Source organism: Trichosurus vulpecula, chromosome 8 (assembly GCF_011100635.1).
Source record: "Trichosurus vulpecula isolate mTriVul1 chromosome 8, mTriVul1.pri, whole genome shotgun sequence".
NCBI lineage: Eukaryota > Metazoa > Chordata > Mammalia > Diprotodontia > Phalangeridae > Trichosurus > Trichosurus vulpecula.
In genome coordinates, this window is record NC_050580.1 from 105319860 (window position 1) to 105328735 (window position 8876).

Here is an 8876-nt window from a genome sequence, read left to right on the forward strand (position 1 = left end):
TGGAGCTATCCTGGATCCTGATCAAAATAATTTAATTGGAAGTATCAAAAGGACTTTGTGAGACTCATCTACATATACTATAACATGAACCTCCAAACAGGGATATAGGGTATTAATAGGCAAAATAATGTAGTGGAAGCTGTGCTGAATTGGGTATCAGGGGATCTGAGTTCAAATCCTGAGTAATTACCACTAGCTATTTGTCCTTGGATAAGTCATTTATCCTCTAGACCTCGATTTCCTCCTTCCTAAAATAACAGGGCTGAAAGAACTGACCTGTAAGGTCCTTTCCTTCTCTAGTACTCTGTAAGTCCATGAAGATCGAATATATTATGACATTCAGTTTGAACTTTTTTTTTTATAATTTTTTTTTGGAGGGGGGAAGGCAGGGCAATTGGGGTTAAGTGACTTGCCCAAAGTCACACAGCTAGCAAGTGTGTCAAGTGTCTGAGGCTGGATTTGAACTCAGGTGCTCCTGACTTCAGGGCCCGTGCTCCACTCACTGCACCACCTAGCTGTCCCCAGTTTGAACTTTTAACAGTTATAATTCCTGTGGATATTATAGAGTAATAGATATACAACAAAAAAAATCACTTTCATATTGGATTCTACAGTTAATAATTTTATATACACCTGGTATGATGAGCACAAGCTGTGGATATGATGGTTCTCTGAATTCCAACTTTAACCAAGAGTTCTTTCCCTAAATAACAATGGAGATATTTAATTGTCCACTCAAATGTGTCATATATCTGTGGTATATTAACACGAAAACTATACTTAATTTCATATACCCTTACAAACAAACAGAATGGCACAAGAAACAAAAATAATGTAATTCAATGTTAACAGTTGTGCAAGGAAACAGGCACTTGAACACATCACAGGCAGAACTGCAGACTGGTTCAATTATTTTGGAAAACAACGTAACCATTATGGAAATAAGGATCACAAACTTGATCAAACCTTTTGATCAAACAGGGAATCTATAGGAACTCCTGGTACGGGAACTCCTTTGACTAGCTGCATATTGAAACCAGTCCATGACTTTATATAGGATGAGTTACTTAACTACAGCAGTAAGAGACTGAATGACTTGCTCAGGGTCATACTGCTAGTGAGGGACAGGATTTAAATCCAGATCTTTTTGATTCTTGAGTCCCGCATTTTATTCACTGTTCCATTTGGATATGATTTAAGAATGATAAACACTATAAAAGGAGGAAAGGTACCTGTCTTCACAAAAATATTCATAGCACAACTATTTTATTTGTAATAGGAAAAAAATTTGAAATATCCTATATGTTCAACAGTGACTAATACTGGTATGGTAAAATTACTTAAGCATATAATGCCTGTATGAAGAGATGCTAACACCTAAATTTTAAAAAAAAAAAATAAAAGCCAAACTAGAGGCAGTTGAATTTCAGCCAGAAGTGGACGTGGACACATTTTGGGGCTTATTTGTTAATTCATTTGGTTCTCCTCTGGTAGATGCTAAGAGGCTTGTGCAAGATTTCACTCATTATTTTGTGTTTATTTTGCTGATGATTAAGTATACAATAAAAATGTCTAACTATGCTTAATTTAATTTATAATTTGTTCTACATGCCAATTATCCTGTTGAAGCAGCAGCACATTGAAATTTGTACCATCACCAGTTATTGCAAAGAATTTAAATGTTTTAGGACACAAGCAATAAAGTACATTGTTTTGGTTTTGTTTTAAAATATAAAGAAAGCAGAAATTAGGAGGCTAGTAGTGTTGTATAAAAAAAGTTTTAAGAATATGCAATCTTTTGCTAATGGAGCATTAGCAACTAGAAGTTCCACACACTGAATCAATGAATAAACAAAGTAACATGAAATTAATATGTGCTTCAAAAATGCTTGATTCTATGTTCAAAGGATATGAATTGGCAGTTTTCAGAGGAAAAAATTAAAGATATCCATAGTCATATGAAAAAATGCTCTGAGGTACCACATCACATCTGGCAGATTGGCTAACATGACAAAACAGGAAAATTACAAATGCTGGAGAAGGTGTGGGAAAATTGGAACACTAATGCATTGCTGGTGGAGTTGTGAACTGATCCAATCATTTTGGAGAGCAATTTGGAACTGTGACCAAAGGGCTATAAAAATGTGCATACCCTTTGACCCTGAAATACCATTTCTAGGGCTGTATCCCAAAGAGATAATACAAATGGGAAAAGAACCCACATGTACAAAAATATTTATAGCAGCTCTTTTTGTGATGGCGAAGAACTGGAAATGGAGGGGGATGCCCATTGACTGGGGAATGGCTGAGTAAGTTGAGGTATATGAATGTAATGGAATACTATTGTGCTATAAGAAACGATGAGCAGGTGGACTTCAGAAAAACCTGGAAAGACGTATATGAACTGTTGCTGAGTGAGGGGAGCAGAACCAGCAGAATATTGTACACAGTTACAACCATGTTGTGTGATGACTAATTTTGATACACTTGGCCCTTCTCAGCAATGCAAGGTTCTAAGACAACTCCAAAAGGTTCATGATGGAAAATGCCCTCCGCATCCAGAGAAAGAATTATGGAGTCTGAATGCAGACTGAAGCATACTATTTGTTCTCTCTCTTTGTTTTGTTTCTTCATTCTCATGGCTCATTCCATTAGTTATAATTCTTCTTTGAACATGACTAATGTGAAAATATGTTTAATGTGAATATATATGTAGAGCCTATATCAGATTGCATGCTGTCTAGGGAAGGAGGGAGGAGAAGGAGAGGGGAGAAAACATGGAACTCAAAAGCTTGTGGAACTGAATGTTGTAAACTAAAAATAAATAAATAAATGGAATTTTTTAAATGCTTGATTCTAGGGGCAGCTAGGTGGTATAGTGGTGGATAGAGCATTGGCCCTGAAATCAGGAAGACCTGAGCTCAAATGTAGCTTTAGACACTTACTAGCTACGTGACCCTGGGCAAGTCACTTAACCCTGATTGCCTAAAAAAATGCTTGATTCTAGAGGGCATTGTGTTCACTGGGTGTAGGTGTGGCATATTACTAGACTAAGCTAATAGCAGTGGACTTTACTACTATCATCAATAAAATGTTTAACATGCTCAAGACTAAATTCTTCCTTCCATCATTCTATCTACACACAAGTTGTCTCTATCAAAACATCATTTTCCAAAATCAAAAGTGAAGCTACTAAATGCAGATACATAAATCACTGTTACAGATTTAGCTTTAATCTTCCACCTGAGTAGTGTGTTTAAAAAGGCTAATAATGTCTGACCATAGAAACCATTTATGTGTTGTACAGGAAATTCCTACTTTGAGTCAGGGTTGGATTAAACAACCTCTAAGAATCCAACAGGTCCTCTGAGTCCTGACCAGGTGTCTTCTGCCTACCATAGAAAGGTTTTCCTTTGATTTTTAGTACTCTCTTTGGTGTCTATCAATAGTGGTGACATAGCCTCTTTATCTCACTGGTAGCATGACACCTTTCCTTAAAAAGACATGCTATCATTGATTACTATACACCAAACTGATAGGCTGATGCTATTGTTTCCCAGAATTCCACACCCAGTCTATGTTACTTCAAGTCATTTCAGTGTGATCTAAGGACTTTTCTTTTGCTTACATTACTTTTCATTGCCCCTTGGGAGTGCTCAGAGCATAGCAGTCCTCTTAAGGCAAGAAAAAAAATGGTAGGTAACAAATAGCTTTGAGAACAGTAGCCTGGCTATATTCTGAATCTATGTTCTACTTTTCTATTCAGTTTTGTTTGGCCTATTGACTCATGAAGCCATTTATGCCAGATATGAGACTTACCACAATCAGCAAAACACAAAAGCTGGGTGGTCACCACTTGTTACAGAGCTCTAGTTTAGTCAGGGACATTACTGGATGTACATCATAGTCTATTAGTGTGTCAAAAGGCACTATGGTTTTGATTAAATATTTGATAATTCGAGCCAGTGTTTACTGGCATTCACCCATACTTCATACTCTTCAGAGCTAAATCTTATAGGAACAAGTGGTTAAAGTTAGCAATGAGGTAGAAAACCTACACTTTTTTCCATTTTCTTTAGCAAGTCAATCATTTCTGTTTAAGACATACATACTATAAGATACTCTTAGGGCAGGAAATACTTATTCTACACGTATAACATTCTCCTAAGTAATATATTCCTAATTTATATTCAAGACCACAATAAAAAGCACCTTTCAAAGCTGGCTAGTGTGGTTTCCTTTTAACAAATCATCTAACAACAGAAAAAATAAAACCTCAACAACAAATTATCTAACAGCATTAGATAACTGAGAGCATTAGACAACAAAGTATTGTAAAATATAACAGGTCAGACTTAGAGAAGGAAGGTCTGGGTTCAAGTTCTCATGCCCCAGGGAAAGTTACTTATTAATGCCTCAGGCAACTCTCAAAGATTCAGAGTTAAGTTTTGCAGCCAATCTGATCTTCGGGGGGGAGTTTCTGCACAGATGAAATAAGAGATTCCCCCCTCCACCTCCATTCAAAACATACACTTAAAAAAAAAATTAAAAGCTAGCCATCATGTGAGCCCCTGTGCCTAATAATTGACACATTTTAATATTTGGAAAATGAATTAAATACATTTTTTTCTTCATTTTATCTTCACAACATTAGTAAGGTAAATAATATAGGCATAACTATCCTCATTTTTACAAATGAAAAAAACTGATCGAATTGCTCTTAGGAAGTGTGGGAGAAGACCCAAACTCAGATTTGCCCAGTTCCACAGTCCAGCTTGTTCAATTCTATAACACGCTTTGCTTATAAGTTAATAGAATGAAATCTTCAAAAAGTTAAAAATTTATTTTTTTCAAGAAATTAACCTATTTCTCTGGCTCTCCTTCCCTACTACATATGATTGAACATTCACTTGCTTTAACAAGGAAAAGTGAATTTTCTTTCTGTTCAAGACTTTGTTCCAAACGTTTCTACTAAAACTATAAAAGTAAACTGAATCTCAAATAAGAATAAACTGAGTCTGGTTCCCAGGCCATCATGTCATCTTCAAGAGTACTCAGATTGGGCAAAGCATTTCAAAAAGATTTATCCTTCCCATAAATCAGAATGCTACCCAAGAAATTGGTTCAGGTCAAATCGAGTTCGAAATTGAAGGCAGGAAATCTCACACTAACATTAAAGAATCTATTGATAAATGCAGCTATTTTATAATGCTAATTTTTAATGATTACAGAGCATAACAACTGCACCCACTGGAATGGACCTTGCAAGAACACAGGTGGGCAGCGTTCCCAAACTCTTCCTACTTCGTCAATCCCGAGAAGAACCCTTAACCTTAGAAGATCTTCAGCAATTCGACTGGAAATTAGTAATTTTACTTAACACACTTTTCAAAGGTGACCTATTTGCAATCAAATCTCTGCACCCACATAACTCACCTGCGGTCATTCCAGGCATTTTAATTAGAGGAGCCCAACTTGCCCTAGTTGCCCATACCCTTGCTTTGGATTATGAACCTCAACTTCAAAGAGATTGCCCATACGCAGGAACACAAGCAAACCAAATCTGCTGTGACCTCTTCCTTGTCACCCTGGGGCAGAAAGCACAGACTAACTTTGGGTGTCTGGGGGAGAGGGCTTCTTCTCCTTTGAAACGCCTTCGTAGAAAGTTAAAGGAGGAAAGGCTTCAACGTCCTCCCCGCACACCTACCCTGCTTCATTTTCTTTCCTAAAAGCACCTTTTGCCTGTAATGGATCCACTCACCTAAAGCCTCGCCCCGCTCCCACACCAACTAGAGGGGTTCGAGTCTTCTCCAGGCCCGGGGAAGAGGAAAGCTTCGAGCCCCCCTCTCTGGGGGAGGAGGAACAAGTATTTGTCACCAAAGCTGCAGATCGGCTTTGGAAGATCACCCCACCGTGGGGGGCACCAGAAGTAGGCACGGGCCAGCAGGGTATCCCCTTCCCAGCCCCTCCCCAGCAGGCACACTCAGCCCCCCAAGCCAGGGCCTCCACCCTGCCCAGTTCAGGTGTTCCGGGGCTCGCGCCAGACCCAGCACTCTTTCTCTCCCTGTGACTAGCAGCCCCCTCTCCCCCTGCGGGGAGGGGTGGCTTACCTGAGGCCGTAAGGGGGCAACCAATAGGAAGCCAGCTCCACGGCGCTCGCCCCCGTCCACACCGCCCCCTCCCCTCGCTCGGCGCCCGACCCCCTGGCAGGGATTTCCCCCCACCCCTACCCCTTTCCCCGCCACTCTCCTACCCCAGCCAACCGCGGCGCGGGAAGCGGGGCTAGGGCGCCTCCTCCTCCAGCGCTCCCCTCCACATTACCTCGGGGCGCGCAGCCGGCTTTGTGCTTCCCTCCCCGCGCCTCAGCTCCGGGCTGCTGAGGCTGCAGCCGCCTGATCCTCCGCCGTCGCCGCCGCCCCTCCCCCGGGGAGGGGAGAGGAGGGAGGGGAGGGGCTGGGGAGCCAGCGAGCGCGCGCGCCGGGCGCGGATTCCTCTCCAGCAGGAAGCGGAGACACCTGGGTCGCAGCCACCTCCTCCTCCCCTCCTCCTCCTTCTTCAGCGGGTTTGTTTTTTTAAAGCCCTCCCTTCCTCTCCTCTCACCCCCTTTCCTAGGCGACCGTTACGAGCAGCTCACTCCAGCGGGGCCGGCCTCCGCGGCTCAGCTCGCCCGCCCCCTCGGTCTGGCCCCGCCCCCTCCTGCGTCTGGGCTCCGGGCAGGGGCGGGGGTGTGCGGCGGCTGAGCCCCCTCCCCTTCCCTTCCCTCCTCTTCTTCCTATCCCCTCCTCTCCGCTCCCCTCCCCGTCGGTCGGGCGCGCGTCCGCCTTCTAGTCCTAGGGGCAGAGGCGGCCTCTGAGATGGGGGTGGGGACGGGGACGAGCGTGGCCGAAGAGGCTGCGGCAGCCCTGGGCGCCCCCTCCTGTCCTTAGGACTGGGGTGCATCCTCTGCCATCACATCCCCTCTGGGAGGGCCACCGCAGGGGCACTCTGAATGCGGGAGGACGGAGGCACCGAAAACCCTCCTCCCATCCAGGCCCTCGCCCCACCAGCCTGATTGCGCCCCCTCCCTCTGGCGCTGCTGCCCGGCGAGAGTGAGCGGGCATCGTTCCCAGATTCTGGCCACGCGTGTGGACTCACGCAGTGGAGGCACTCACTGCAGTCCTCCCCTAGGATCTGAGGATAGAGGCTTCAGTCACACACAGGAGAGATGGGCAGCAGACGCAGAGACAGCCTCCCCATTCTCAAATCTGCCCATTTCTCTGGCTGATGCAGAGCATCTGGGTTTATATGTCTGCCACGGAGATGCCCCTCTTTTCCTCTCCCTAGCAAGTTACAAAAGCTCCCTGCACCCCCATGGAAGGAGGTGAACTGAGACAGCAGTGCCACCCTTCAAAGCACACCTTGGGTCAGCCAAACTTTGCAACCTTGTAGTGGTCCCATAAAGTAATTTCAGGGGTGTGGCTCTACACGTGACACTCGGCCATCCACCTCAGACTGGGCACGTTTTGCTCATAATCCTATCCTTGTAGCTGAATTCCCACCGATGCATACCATGTCTAGCACACCCCCAGACTTGCACGTCCCTCACCAGCACATGTCTTCCACAGGCACAAATAGATGTCTCCCACGCCCCACCAAGAGGCACGCCCCTCCCTAGCTCTTTTCTGGTTGTTATTCCTCCTGGGTCATCTTCACCCTACGTATACTGAGCAAACTTCATTCCCACTCATCTCCCTTCGATCCCAAAGGAAAGGTGACGATTCATTTTCCCTCCTCTCCATCACAGCCTCCTCACTTCAATTCCGCCCCTCGTTCCTCTCTCCGTATATCTCACACCATCCCCCTCATCAACTTCATCTCCTCCCTCTAAAAATGTGCTAATTAAGATGTAGTACCCTCTTTTTTTCGAACATTTGAAGTGTGGAAAATGAAGCTTGTCTTGGCACAAGAAATGATTCATTTACCCTTCTCATTTTCAGACTCCCGTGGACTAGGGCTTTAGGAGTTTAACTCTGCCATAATTTTCCATCTGCTTCAAACCTATTTTACATATAGCACACCAACATTATTATTTTAAATACCCTTAAAATGCTTAGGAGTGCTGTCTGTTCTGAAGTACGAAGATTTGGAACATACACATTTCATTTTAGATCTGCAGTGGTTAGAAGGGAGAAATACTGGGAGGGGCTTGAAATTTTCTTGCATTTAAAAAGCAAAAATGAAAAGCTTTGCATGCCACAGGGTCAGCCTTTAAAAAAAATGAATGTCATAAAAGTACCCTTAGTGCAGCTATAACGTAATAATCTTCAAAATACAGGCTATATTTGTTAGACAAATCTATGAGCCCCAAAAGGAAGACTGATTAGCATAACCCATTTTAAACATGTCTGTTGAGCAGTCTCTCCCATTAACATCCCCCTTCACACAGTTACTAGAGAAAAGAATGAAAGATCTGCTTACCTAAACTCCGTTCAAGGCTGGAACGTTCACTGTCTATGATCGTGTGTGTATGTATGTCTTTCCTTCTTTAGGTGTGGATTCTGCAGTGCTGCACAGAAACACACTGCAGCTCCAGCACTAGTCGAAGCAGCAGGAGCAGCAGCAGAAACTCCTCCAATACTGCCTGTAGTAAAGTGTGCTACTTAGCAGAGGCTCTACAATTACCATTGGAGCTCACTGGAGAAAAGGAGAGTTCTGTCTTAAAGCTATGACTATTTTTTTTCCCCTCTAATGTTGCTTCATAAGATGTGGAAATTTTTTTGGACTGAGAAAAGCAATACAGCTGTAGGAGGTCAAGGTTAAAATTAACCGTGATTGAGGCTGAGATTTAGCATGACTCAATGAAACACTGGAGACATTAGTTTTTAAGAGGCCTGCTA

At 43.4% G+C, this 8876-nt stretch overlaps 1 protein-coding gene across 8 annotated transcripts in view; it reads right to left on the reverse strand.

The window, feature by feature from the left end:
* The window catches only part of ADD3 (adducin 3), a 168543-nt gene extending 159915 nt beyond the window's left edge, over nucleotides 1-8628 (reverse strand). For 4 of the 8 annotated variants that reach the window (XM_036734603.1, XM_036734606.1, XM_036734607.1 and 1 more), the window contains exon 1: nucleotides 6322-6502. The gene's annotated coding sequence lies outside the window, so the exon portion shown is untranslated. Of the gene's footprint in view, nucleotides 1-6321; nucleotides 6624-8457 lie in introns of those variants that run through there. The other 4 variants (XM_036734604.1, XM_036734610.1, XM_036734608.1 and 1 more) reach the window with 4 other exon arrangements.
* Nucleotides 8629-8876: the final 248 nt, after the last annotated feature.